The sequence below is a fragment of the Leptinotarsa decemlineata genome, unplaced genomic scaffold, assembly GCF_025532065.1.
Source record: "Leptinotarsa decemlineata unplaced genomic scaffold, Ldec_3_MD MMD2_tig00000026_RagTag_RagTag, whole genome shotgun sequence".
Taxonomy (NCBI): Eukaryota; Metazoa; Arthropoda; class Insecta; order Coleoptera; family Chrysomelidae; genus Leptinotarsa; species Leptinotarsa decemlineata.
The window spans coordinates 7,242,312-7,256,874 of NW_027412539.1; the positions used below are offsets into that span (position 1 = coordinate 7,242,312).

Sequence of the window (14,563 nt, forward strand, 5' to 3'; positions counted from 1 at the left end):
AGAGTAAATGTTCCAGATATACTTATGTTCATCAAATCGTTGATATACAACAGGAACAATATGGGACCAAGAACCGATCCCTGTGGTACACCAGTATTTATGTCAATACTGTTTGAACATTCAGTCGTGTTCACAATCTAACTGCGACCATTGAGATACGACTCAAATCACCGCAGTGTTATCCCTCTACATCCATATTTTATGATCAACGTAGTCAAACGCTTTTGTGAGGTCACAAAACGCTGCTGCAGCAGTATCTCCATCATTCATATTGGAATACCTACACCTCAAACAGGAAAGGGGATATTGCATGTGTACTCTTGTTGCTCTGGAATCCAAATTGATTTTTCCTTATAATGTGGCGAAGGAGATATTCGTCTTTTCTTAACTAGTTTTTCAATTATTTTTGCAATAGTAGGAATGAGAGATATTGGTCGATAATTCAAAGGATCATCTACAGAGTTACCTTTATATAAAGAAATCACTATTGACAATTTTGGAAAGGATGGAAACCTGCCATTTCTGAATGAAAGATTGATTAGTGATACAAGAGTTTTAAACGCTTCTATTGAAAGATTTTCAATAATTTTGATTGAAATTTCATCATAACCAAATGTTGATTTATACCTTATATCACCAAAAACTTCAAACAGTTCATCAATATTCGTATCATCCAATTGAAGAAATTCATTGATTGCAACATTTTCTGAATTAATAAGTTGGTCATATGGTACCACAATATTTTGACTGAGCTTCTGTCCAATCGAACAGTAGAATTCATTTATATCGTCCACTCTGATTGGTATTTAAATATCTCTGCTCTTTTTGGTACTATTTCTCAAATCATTCATGACAGACCATCTTTCTTTCATTTTATTGTGTGAGTAATCAATTCAATTTTTGAAGAAAATTTCTTTAGAAAGTCTGATGGTATTCCTATAAATTCTCCAATAATTATTAAAATATAAATGAAAGTAAGGATTATCAGTGAATTTCGCAGATGGTGTAAAGAGCGAAGATTTCTGAAGGCTTTTTATTTTTTGTTTTCATCTTTTGAAGAGGAAACAAAAAATTGAACACTTTGATGAGTTGGTTGTGGAAAACAAGGAAGGGATCATTTTAGTATAATATGTTTTTCCAGTCAAGTTCAAGACAGTTTCGGTAGAACCTATTATAATTCGTACTGCTGTAGAGTCTTTCTTACTTTTCATAACATATCGAGATCTATGGTACATTTAATGGCTTCATGATCTGAAACTCCTGAGGAAATAACTGTGCGCTTAAGATTTTCCAAGTGAAAATTACTCGAAATATAATCAATACAAGACGACGATTATTGAGAAATGCGAGTATATGAATTAACAAGCATGTACAAACTGAAATAGTTGAAGAGATTATTTATGAAGTGTTTGGGTGGTCGGTGAATTCATGTCCATATAATCTATATTGAGATCTCCAGTCACAACTGAATTTGAATATATCGATAAATCGGTCAAAATTAACTCTAATTTATCTAAAAATAACAATCCATCGGCAGAGGGCGATCTATAGAGGCACATAATATACAATTTAATTTCTTTGAAATAGCAAACAATTCATAGTGAAAATGGTTTTTGCATTAACTATTCAGAAACAAGTCATTGCCGAAGACCCGGAAAGGAACAATTTTAATATCCGTAAAACTGCAGCATTGTTCCTCGACCAAATCTCAAGGTTCCTTTCCACATCCACCATCGAAGTCTCTGGCCTGCTGAGACAGAAGTAAACTTAGATAAAATTCGCAATCTCGACACTCTCTTCATATGAATTCTCCTGTAAACATATATCACAACAGCATAAAAACCAAATACACTTGACCAGATGAAACGCAAGTACCCATTAGCTACATCGCGCACTTTCAATCATTGAAGGAAACCAAATGAAAATTATTTATAGTACTGTCCGATAAAATGACAGCAAAAGCTCCCAGTCAACACTACAATATGAGCCTTATCCTGCTCTGAAAGAAGCAGCAAATTAGTTTAACACTAAGGCATTGTATTGTCAAGAAAGATCTCTGTGAGGTGCGTACGTATACAGGTAGGCAAAACTTGTTTCCCACCACTTACCTGTCTTGAGGTTGAGTACGACTTTCAGTATTGTGTTACACTGAGGAGAGAAAGAACGACTGAGGTACGCGAGTTTAAGTGTCCAGTGAATATACCGTTGCTCGCTTGGATTTCCTCAAGGGAATTTGACTGAACTGTTCACATGTGTATCAAGTGTCGGTGAAAATAAAGAAAGGTAAGTGAGAACCCAACTGAGTCTACAAGGATGTCCTGGTAGAATGATAGATACTCTACATACTTTGCACAATGCGGCTTACTACCTGCTTCTTTTATATATGACATAAAGGCCGAATATATCCAAAGGTTCGAATAAACTCCCAATCACATGCCCGAAAAGTAATATTCCTTCACAATCTTCATTTTAAAGTTATTTTGAATTCAGGTCATGTTGATGCAGGAAGGTTGTTAACTCCTCAGGCTAAATGTCTTCTGAATTCTTGAATCTATCACAGTCGGGCTGAACCTCTACATAACAGGATTATTTGAATATTCAAAGCATGGGAAGTTTATCGAACATTTCATTTGTGCTAACCGAGTTGTTATTCTTCGAGGCATGCTTGGTGGAATTTTACCGCACCTTAGCCATTTATTCTTGAAGGTTTATCTCATTGTAGTGAAAGAGCTGAGTAATTCTTCAACTATTCGGTTGGCAACTTGGTGTAATGTTTATTTCAGTCATTGACATGGATAGTCTTTTAATTACACATCCATCTTTTTTCATCTCTGTCTATGGGATATGACAGTACATAAGGAAAAGAAAAGGGACCTGAGGATTAGTTCGTACCTTCTCACAAATTTTGGGCTTTTAACAAGTAGGCCAAACTTTTTGCCTTGGTAGTCGAAACATTTTTTTCAGAGTTTCGTGATACCGAATTAATTGTACTGTGAATTTTTAGTTATGTAGTTCATTTGAATTAAGTTATTTTATCTCGTTTTACACACGCTACTGTTGAATTTTAGAAGTAAAAAGATGAAGCGTTATGAATATCTTTGAATATACTGGGGCTTTCTATTTCACTCAAAGATTCATTTATCTGACAAGAAGGTAAGATATAGAGAGAAAAAGATAATTATTTTCATTTTGTGTTAGATGTATACTCTCGTACTATATATCCCTTTGATTACTTCTGTCCAAAAGTAGATAATAATAATGACTATCATTATAACAATCGCCTCACTTAGTGTAATATTTGACAATCGAAATCAGAAAGAAAACTATGTATTTCTGTTTCACTTTTCCTTGTGATGATATAGAAAGAAAATTAAATGATGAAATGAATGTATTTGGAAAAATTGAATGTTCAAAAATGGATACAGCACCAGCTGTTCAATCTTAATCATATATACTGAATAAATCTAAATTGAGAGGAATAATAATTGCAGAAATGCATAATAGAATGAATCAAGTAAAGAAATTACGGAAGCACAGGGGCGCCATATATTTTTTATTATTTGTTTCTTGGAAATTACTACTTTGAATCTCGAAATTTCGACTTTTATCTCGAAATTTCGACTTTCATTTCGAAATTTCGACTTTCATCTCAAAATTTCGACTTTTATCTCAAAATTTCGACTTTATTCTCGTAGTTTCGAAATTACGACTTCAAACTCGAAATTTTGAATTCAATCTCAAAATTTCGACTTCAATCTCGAAATTTCGACTTTAATCTCAAAATTTCGACTTCAATCTCGTAATTCCGAAATTACTTCAATCTCGAAATTTCAACTTTAATCTCGAAATTTCGACTTTAATCTCGAAATTTCGACTTTAATCTCGTAATTTCGAAATTACGACTTCAAACTCGAAATTTCGACTTTAATCTCGACTTTAATCTCGAAGTTTCGAGATTGAAGTCGAAATTTCGAGATTAAAGTCGAAATTTCGAGATTAAAGTCGAAATTTCGAGATTAAAGTCGAAATTTTGAGATTAAAGTCAAAATTTCTAGATAAAAGTCGAAATTTCGAGATTCAAAGTCGTAATTTCCAAGAAACAAATAATAAAAATATGTGGCCCTTCTGCGCTTCCGTAAGAAATGAATTGCACTTGACAAAGAATTTCAGACACGAATAAAACTGAATACAATTTCAAAGAAGGCTCCACAGGTAGATTAAAAAAATTATACCTGTAGGACATAACGATTTGAAAGGTATGAATGGAAAGAAGTAAATTATTTTATGGGCTAGCCCACAATATGAATGATCAACTACTGCTATCCAGGTCAGATTAATTATAGGTTAAGTCAAAACAGAAAGACCTAATATAAATAACAAATCAAACAAAATGATAGCTACAAGTATAATGGTTGTGAATAGTATTTCCACTCTCAGCCTTCATTTGATTTTCATTTTCATATTTATTGAAACTGATGTCATATTTAGTACAGCTTGTAAAACGTAGGAAGAGCTTTCTGATTTCCGTTATTCTCCCGCCTATTAGATGTGCGTTCATTAGGAGATTATGACAGCGAGAGAAAGATAGAATTTTCTTCCTAGATTTGACAAGCTCTACATCTGATTATAAACAATTCTCAAGCAAGAAAGAACAGTTTGGCTGTTTACTCGGATAAACATCACAGATGGTTTTTGGTTCCTCTTCAGTGCGAATAAATCTTTCGCCTTTTACTAAAGACTTCTGTGGAGAGAAGCCAAACAGTTTACTAATAACTCATTTTTTTTTGGAAATCGCATAATTTCAAAGTAAAAATTTAGAAGCGACTTAATCACATGATCCCATTTCTGGAATTGATTTCTATTTGAAAAACAAAAGTATTTATGCAATTAGATGATTTGCTGTTTTCACGGAGCATCGTCAGGGGATGACTGAACCTGATCATGTTAACTTGATTAGCAAGTCGCGCGTCGAGAAACATATTTTTTCATGATATATGTATTCAGCTTATTTGCTTTTCAATTCTGATTTGGTTCTATCCTAACATTTTCTACATACTCAAACTTTTCATTTCCACATTCAGCAACTTATCGGTCTCATTTTCAAGCTTTTTTCAACCCTAAATTAAAGACACAAACAAACAGAAACCTAATAAAATTATTTGGTTATTTCTCTCTTCATCTTTTCTGCTTTTTACTTTCAAATTTATATATGAATGTGCACATTTTTCGAATAGAAAGAAATCAATTAAAAATGCTAATAAAAATATTTCTAAAACGTATAGATTTCACATACACAGATGTTTCTTTCGGATACAAAAAGAAAAAACCTTTTTCCTACTCATTTTTTTCACAATTGTATTCTCTCCTTCAATTACATTTTCCCATGAATGTATCTCATTCATCTACTTCTTTAAAGTATGTTATTTGCATATAATCTACAAATTGACTATCTAGTCCTTTGAAAAGTGTTTGTAAATTGATTATATTTGATTCGAGTGAAGGTAATTTTTTTCTTTAGGATCACTTTCAATTAATTCTACGATTACATCAGAAAGAGAAGTAATTCGAAAATGTTTACAATAGAAAAAGAATATTTCAGATGGATATTGACACCTGTTTCTGCCTTTGTTTGCATTTTCTCACCTGTTCTTTGGATTATCTCGTACCCTCGTAACACTTAATCCACAAATCCTGCCAATGTCCAAATTACTTAATGGTGGCCATAATACTTCACTGAGTAGTCTTACCGGTGTATAGCAATTAAAATTAATGATTGTTTCATGATTTCAATGTTAAATAGTGCGAACAGTACCGTTTGGAGACTATAGCAATAATTTAATAATTATCTTATTGTAAGTTATTAGGAACGCAATAATTGCAAATTATTGAATGATGCTCTCCTAAGAACTTCTAGGCCATTGTTCTGTATTGGATTCGTATAATAATTGTGAAGAATTGGGTGACGAAGGATACAAATTGAATATTTGATATCAGCATTTATCAATCGATATTTTTGATAGAACAAGAGACTGATCGAATAATCATTTTGTTTCAAGATGCCGATTTGATCCACAATTTTAATATTGAATGAAATGTCGTGAAATAGCTCTGAATTTGGAGGTACATATAAAAAATTATCTGAATAAATAGAGAAACAAATACTATGCTAGAGGTTCATTGATAAAAAAAATAATTTGAACATATATCAACAGGGTACTGAAAGAAAAAACCTTTCTATGATAATCTTGAAATAACACTAGATAGATACTTTTTTGAAAAGGAATTTCTGCTGTATTATATATCTTTTAATTATAATTGTTCATTATTGTCACTACACTGAATCATTTCAACGAGAAGCATGGTATAGAACTATTTTTTCTTAAGGTGAAAATAATTTTTAAAAACGTTATTCCTTTCTAAGCAAATCTGGTCTTTTGATTATGAGAAACAAAATGAAATTCGTTTCGTTTGCAACTCAGGAAACAATAATTTACCCAATTTTCAACAATAACTCATTTGAGATAAAAATTCATTAACAGTAAAATTGTGCAATTAAAGAAATCTGGATACGTTATGAAATGCTAACACAAAATTACACCAAACAAAAAATTAATGTTTGAAATATCTCACATTACGGCAAATATGCCTCTGCGCTTTTTCTCTTGGTCGGGATTTTATTTATCAATTCCACAAGAAAATATGATATGATTTATTTCTCAAGGAAATTAACCGTTCAATCGACATTTGAAAACGTCATTGAATAACTGACAAATTCTATTTGATGAACGAAATCACACCAATGAATGAACGAAATGCAAAATTTCTGACATTTTATTTGAATATTTTCAAAGTGGTACCAAATCTGATAATTTTTTCTGACCCAGTCCGATATGGTAGGTCAGTTTTATACACCTTCCTTACTTCATAATCTGAGTATTTTTTTTTCTATTGATATATTTTTGGTGGAAAATCTCCCTTTCCATTTTTGACTGTCGTAATATCTGCAACAGAACTTGATGGTTTTCATTTGAGTCTATATCCTGTAAAATTTTCATTCAGCTTTTTAAATTCATTCGATGAATTGGAATCCTATTTACAATTTTTTCAAGTTCCCTATGCATTTTCCTTTGTGATTCTATAAGAACCGTTTCCTCTTTAATGTCATACGATTCATTTGATGTACCTGAATCTGAAAACTACTCAGAAATATTTTCTTCCACTCCATATTTTTTTCTTCGCAACTTTCTGCCATCTAATTGGTCTTGCAACTTTTCTTCATTCCTTCACTTCTTCCAATTCTTTTTTCTTCTTTGGGTTTTTGGCATGAAACGCATTACAAGTCGGTGAAGCTACTACCAGAGGTACCTCTTCAGTTCGTCTGTTCCTCATTTCCGATGTTGATCTGAAAATTGAAAAATGTTTTTCATCTGTAACCTTTCATTTGATTTCCCAAATACTGTTGCCGTTAAATTGCAATTTCAATATGGTTTATAAATGAGAACAATTCATCAACTTGGGATGTGGTCATATGTTGAACTGTATTGAATACCCACATACATTTTAGTCATGATACAATATTTGTGAATATTCAAAATGCGGTCAAATACTGGTTCGTCAAATCTGGGAAAATCCAACATGGGAAAAAAAAGCATACAAGTTACCTTCAATTAGGAATATAAGAACGTTTTCATAGACAGAATCATAGGAGAAAGAACAAAATCATTGCTGATAGACCGTGGAACCTGTTGTACCAAACATCCCGTCTTCTACTGCGGCAGACATCGTCAGTGGATGAACCTCAGCAACGATTGATTGAAAATTTTTCTCGAAAATTTGTATTCGAACCAGTGAATGGCCACCCAGTCATTTGCCACATTTTTTTTACTGACTCACTATAACTCCTATCAAATACCCACACCAGTAATGACTATATGCGAACCCGAAATTCGTTTCGTTTACTAATACGTAAACAATAGACATATGTCAAAAATGTTTATGTACACAAAACGAAATTTGCTTCTCACCTATCAGACCAGTGCTGAAGCCTTAAGAAAAGGTAAAAAGTGAAAAAAAAATTATAGTAGGATGAAACATCAAAACAAGAAAGATAATATAACAAACATGAAAGGAAAAATCAATTGAGGTCGATCAGAGGTTGTAAAGTGTAGAGGGGGTGAGTTTTGAAGGGTACAAATCGGTTTATCTCGATTTCCGGCAAAACTATAAGTCCTACGGAAAAAAGTTATCAGGCAAAGTTGTAGGTGATAAAATGATCTACAACTTTTTTACTCACACTTTTTTCTTGTATCCCCAAAATGTATGTGAAAAATTCAAATAAGCAAATTTTTGGTTTCTTATTTTTATCTTTTATAAAAAAAAATTACTTTTTTATGTACCAAATACACTGCGATTTTTTGGATTTGAAATATTCATTTTTTCACCTCATTTTGATTTATTATTGCAAAAGCACCCTAAATTCCAATAAAAAATCAAACTTTTTTTTGTAATCTTTGAATGTTTTTTTTATTTTTTGTAAACTTATAAAACAACAATAAAAATTAATTGGCGCTCCGAGGCCACTTCATTGATTCCAGTGACGCATTTGCTTTTTCAGCTGTACGAAAACCCGAAAAAATCTGCAGCACCACATCATCTGAAGATCTTTATCTGCCAATGTCCTCTCTCTCTCTCTCTCTCATAAAACAAAACATAGGGTGTCTCCAGAGGCTCCAATAAATTCAATACATCGCCAGAACACTTCGTGACACGACTATCGTCAAACTTAAACCCGCCCATTTCGTCTTTGACCAATGCGTAATAATGACCAAATTCAACGCCAGAACCGCAATGAACAATGAGTGCATGAATATTATAATAGTGGTCTGCTAGATTGAAGTGTTCATCTATTTCGAACCTTCTGTCAGATTGAGTCTTGTTTGAAGATCATCAGTGTCAAACTATCTGCTTTTTTGAAAAAATCGATGGGCTTTTCGTTCGTTGAAATCTCTACTTTCTGATAGTGTAAAAAACACATTATTGTGGCAAATGTTCTCAGAAAATGCAAAAAATTAAAAAAACTCGAATCCAAAATTTGATCTGATCATTATGTTCAATTTTGAGCTATTTATTGAAATTAACACGTTAATTACTCCTATATTGATTCTGTTACATTGATAAACAAAAACTAGAAATCCATAAAACATTAGGATTGCAAAAAATATGTGAAAATAGTTTTTTAAAATATTGAAAATAGGATTTTAAAGGAATTTCATCTAAAAAATGTGACTGCTACAATTTTTCTCAGTGAAAAAGCTGGTTTATTAAATTCTTATCACATTTTTGTCATAGAAATCCTCAATTCACATACCTGTGAATCGTACTCTTGAATTTAGGTACTTTTAACTGATTATGTATTATGATATTTTTAAATACATTAGTTATTGTCTCTCTGATGGTATTCCTTCCTCGTTAGACTCGACAAACGTTTTTGATTCTAGCAGATCTTCGAAATCTTCAAGACCATCACCGTCTTCGTCTCCACTATTATTTCCAGTCTGCATTGCTACTTCATCCACAATTTCTTCTGAATCATTAATTTACTCGTAAGCTTTCTTCATCAAGGCAGCCACATTTTGAACTGTTTCATACAGTTTCACAGTTTCAATCAAAATAAGGTGTGTTTGGTACACAAAAAGACGAGTTTTCATCAAATTTCGTGTTAATTTTTTTTGTAAAATATGAAAAACCGTAAACTTGGTTATTTAAATTTTTCACGTAAAAATTGAAGTTATATGAAGAAATTGTGAATGCAAAAGTTGTAGGTAAAACTTTGTTATTTAACTTTTTCCATAGGACGGGATAAACCGATTTTTATCCTTTAAAACTCAACCTCTCTCACTTTCCGACCTCAAATCGACCGTAATTAATTTTACTTCCATGTTTGCTATGTTTTCTTCCTTTATCAATGGGTATTATCCTACTGTAATTTTTTTTGGTTTCAAAAATTGTCGAACCCTGGTCTACATCAAATACGGGTAGGTGAACTCGTTTCAATCTCAATCCTCATCAACACACACACGCTAAATCATTTCCGAAAATTCCAGGTCATTTTCAAACTACTCTTCTGCGAAAATTCAACTGAGCAATGACTAAGGTATGTTATCGACGAGTAGAAATTTTGATTTTTTTGTGTATTTTATTGCTTAGTTAGTTGACATCAGTTAGAATTCTAGAAAAGTGTGGTGTGGTTAGGAGTCGGATTGTCTTTGGTAACGAATTCACCAGTTTTTCAATGGTGGTCGGTGAACATTTGTAGACCGTACGTTAAATAAAAAAATCAATTGCTCTCAAAGGAATGAAAATTTCAACAATTACTTTCATTTCGACGAACAGTAGTGGCATATATAACTTTTTTCCTCGAAATGATTCAGTGCAAATCCTATGAAGCCCTCACTGACGAATAAAAAAATATAATGTACATCCAAAAATGTTTTTGATGCATACAATGTTAACCAATACATTTCTTTATTAAAATCTCAACACCCTGTATTAAAAAATCATAGTGTCATCAGGACATATGTTTATATAAAGAAGTTTTTTTTATAGAATTGGACCTAAAACACCCTTTTTAAATCTTAGCATGCTTTTGAGTAACACCCTAGAACCACTCAATGTACTTGAAGACAGTTGCAATTGAAATTGTTTTCTTGCAAATCATTCTTACATTTTTTTTTCTGGCACTCCTGGCTACTGAAAAACATACATAAATTATCAAAAATAATAACTACAAGTTATGCGGAGATCAAATAAAACCCATATCATCCCACATGGAGAAGGTTTACCAAGAAGGAACTCGTATTTATTATTCAAGGAAAAACCTGTTCACTTGGAGGTGAACTTATAAAAAATTGGCCTTCGCCAATGAACTTGTGATTTCGCCTTAATCATACCTGCAATTATTTGAGAATCGTTATGGAGCGATAATTGGAAACAGCATATGTACTATACACTTGCCTTGTAATTAATACTAGATGATGATATCAATTGGGAGACCCACAATCTCCTGCCTGGGATGGCAGATGGTACAGCTTCGCAAATTTTAACTTGCGGGCGAGAACTTAACCCAGATTTGCAGAAGAAAAAACGAAAAAGTCGTCAGATGACAGAAGAATTAGACAAACTTGTTATTAAGTATATAAAGCTTCAATTTTCAAACTTGATGGATATCCAGAAATACTCTTAAAAAGATAAATATGTTAAAATTATAATTGAATGCAGGTAATGGAGTTTAATTGTACTTTTTATACATTATATATATTTTGTGTTTCTAAGTTGCATATTTCACACTATTATAACTAGGACCATAACATTTCTTATCTATTCTACTGAATATTACTGGAGTTTTATCCCAAACCGTTATTTTTAACACCTCGACACGTGTTTCAATCACCAATTGATCATCTTCACTTGGTGATTGTTTCAATCACGTCATCAAAATGACGATTTGGTGTTGGGAAAAAAACTCCAGTAATATCCATTACTACACCACATCAGACACAAGGCTTTCATTTTCATTGGAAATAATTGAAATATCCTTCAAAATTACTTCATGAAGAGGATCTTCATTCATACATGTAAGTGGTCGCAAAGCGATATCCATACAAAAGCGTAGAAATGTTTCGTCTGCATACCCTTTATTAAGGGAACAATCGACATCAAATGAGCAACATGTTGCTTCGGAGAGGCTCAAATAAGTTCCATCGGATTCCAATCCGAGCGATAAGGTGGCAGTCTTTAAACGTCATGTTCACTGTCACTAAGTACTTTAATCAATTTCGTGTATTTTGAATTTTGGTTTATTCAGTGTCATTATATAAATCCACTTTCAACAATGGAGCGGCAAATTAGGAATAAGGTTTTCCTGAAGCCATTTCTTATAATTATAATAAACAATTTAATTGTGATAGTCACCAAGTTATTGTTTGAGATTTGAACATCAAACATTGAACATTGGATCAAAAATTCCACTGCCAGCATCAACAGTTTTTAGCCACTGTCTTAATTGAAAGGGATATAAGTTTGGGAAGGTTAATTTTTGAGAAAAAAAAATTCGGCTTCCACTTGGAGTATGGTCTGAAAAAAATCAATTATAAAAAAATTATCATTGTAGGTTGCATAGTTTTACAATTGAAACTATGTATTTAGTTCTATGTTATCAAAATAGGTGTTGCATATACCAAATTTTCTAGATTAACTCCCAAAAGAATATTTCCTTCAGATGTTGATAAATCCAACGTTTGAATCAACTCCTCAAAAAATCTAGTGGGTTCAAATCTGGTATCGGTATCGACTAGGCAAGTAGACCAGCTCTACCTCTATAGTTTTTACTATACGGTAATCTAATTTTTTTGTAATATTGCATGAAATGAAAGAAACTACAATTGTTTCACTTTTCCCTGTTGAAATTCAGTCAGCTCTGATAATTCAATTCTTAAGTAGAAAAAAAAAGTGAAACGCATTATTTTAACACTGACACCTTCAGGTAGTGGCTAATTCGAAAGGCAGTTTGAATATTAGGATGATATTTCCTTCATGAGGTCATAAGATAATTGTCATATATTTTCTTACTATGTGAAAAGTGATTGATTGATAAGATATATTATGTTTTTTAACTAGATTTTCAATATTCATTGATTTGACTACCTTTTAATTTCCTTCCTGAACATCAGTCTGGCTTTACGAGTAGGTAGGTAGGTCACCGCAACCCATAAGGGTTTATTGTGGCTCACACTCGGCCATATAAACCCAGCTTTTTAACGAAGCCGATTAGTTTTTATGGTGAGTACGGATCTGCCGAACTCAAAGAACCTGATTCGGTCCCCAGCGGATCAGGCACAAAGTATATGCTCTGCAGTTTCATCATTTTCCAGACAGAGACGACACACACTGTCTTCCGACAGTCCAAGTCTCTGTATGTGATGATTCAAATGACAGTGACTTGTAAGAAGGCTTGTTAGACATCGTAGTTCATCCCTACTGTAGTAGGGAGTAGGAGCAGATACAGTTGTTCGTCGACTTTGAGTACTGTTACTGATGATATAGTAAAGATGCTAGACGACAACAAAATGTACGTTTTTATTATGATAGATTATTCCCGTTCCTTTGAAACGATTCACCATGAGATACTATTATCAATTATACATTACCTTGGACTCAGCAGGAAGACAGTAGAACTCCTCAAGTCATATTTAACAGATCATCAACGACATGTGGCGATTGGTGATGAAATTTCAGATAGTCTAACCATTCAACGAGGTGTACCACAAGGTAGCATTCTTGGTCCTCTTTTATATACATTGTATACATCAAACTTTCATCATCATTTTTCCCATTGTAATTATCATTTATATGCCGATGAAACTCGAGTGTATTTTTCTTTCAATGTGAAAGAAATTGAAAAAGCTAATGTTATAATTAATGCAGACTCATCACGACTCGTCACATTATCGGAAAATCATTTTCTAAAAATCAATTCTTCGAAAACTTGCGCCGTTTTACTCGGAAATGAAATTCAAAAAATAGAAGCTACGAATTCATTACGAATATGTATCGATGATGATGTTATCAATTTCAGCGATTATGTAAAAAATCTTGGTTTACATCTAGACTCAAAATTGTGATTCGACAAACATGTCACTTCTAAATTGAAAACGGCATACGCAGCTCTGAAATTGTTATATCCTCATCGAAATGAAATGAAGAAGAGATAGGATTACACCTAAGATAAAGGAAATGGGCTGGTTAAGTATGTCTAATCGTCGTTTACTACATTCACGTTGTTTTTTTTATAAAATCTAAAAATCTAATACATCTGAATATCTGTGCAGGAGAGTCACATACAGAACAGCCGTTCATAATTTTAATTTGAGGAGAAAGAATCTCATTGATATTTCAATGCATAAAAACGAAATTTTTAAATCCTCCTGCTCTTATCAGATGGCTATAACTGCATCTTTACTGGATATTCACAATTTCGCATTGTCTTTGAATTCCTTAAAAAAAACAAAAAAAAAATGTTGGCCAAGCAATGATATCACCTAGTGAATAAAATGCATCTTTATAGTTTATATTTGTTGAACCAGTGATATACTACTATAAGTATTAATTATTTATATAAGTTATGGGTACTCAGCTTATTATAAGTTGGTAGATTTTCTATCAATGATTCACTATTTTTTATTTTTATGGAAGAGTCGGTCAACTGCCCTAATTGTACTCCTTTTGTTTTGCTGTCTTCCTTGGGTTAAGTTTTACAGTTCTGTAATTATTTTACCGGCAACCAATAAAAAATTTATCATTATTATTACATTTCATTCATATGGAACTTCATTAAAAGATCACCCCATCCATCGTGTCACACAAACTCACGAAACATGACAAACTGACACATTTACATGAAATACCATTGAATAAATAAACATACAGGCAGGAAACCGACATAGCGAATTTTCTAATTAGAGCATATATCATTATTGGTGAGTAATGAAACTGCTTAGCCGAGATA

The 14,563-nt window shown here is 32.5% G+C and overlaps 1 protein-coding gene and 1 non-coding gene across 3 annotated transcripts in view; both read left to right on the forward strand.

Annotated features, from left to right (window-relative positions):
- Positions 1-2,126: 2,126 nt before the first annotated feature.
- The window catches only part of uif (sushi, von Willebrand factor type A, EGF and pentraxin domain-containing protein uif), a 152,048-nt gene continuing 139,611 nt past the window's right edge, over positions 2,127-14,563 (forward strand). For both annotated transcript variants that reach the window (XM_074171664.1, XM_074171665.1), the window contains exon 1: positions 2,127-2,283. The gene's annotated coding sequence lies outside the window, so the exon portion shown is untranslated. The remainder of the gene's footprint in view (positions 2,284-14,563) is intronic.
- Positions 4,688-4,804, forward strand: LOC111512149 (U5 spliceosomal RNA). Its single transcript, XR_002723028.2, has one exon. It is a non-coding gene; the product is annotated as a U5 spliceosomal RNA (small nuclear RNA).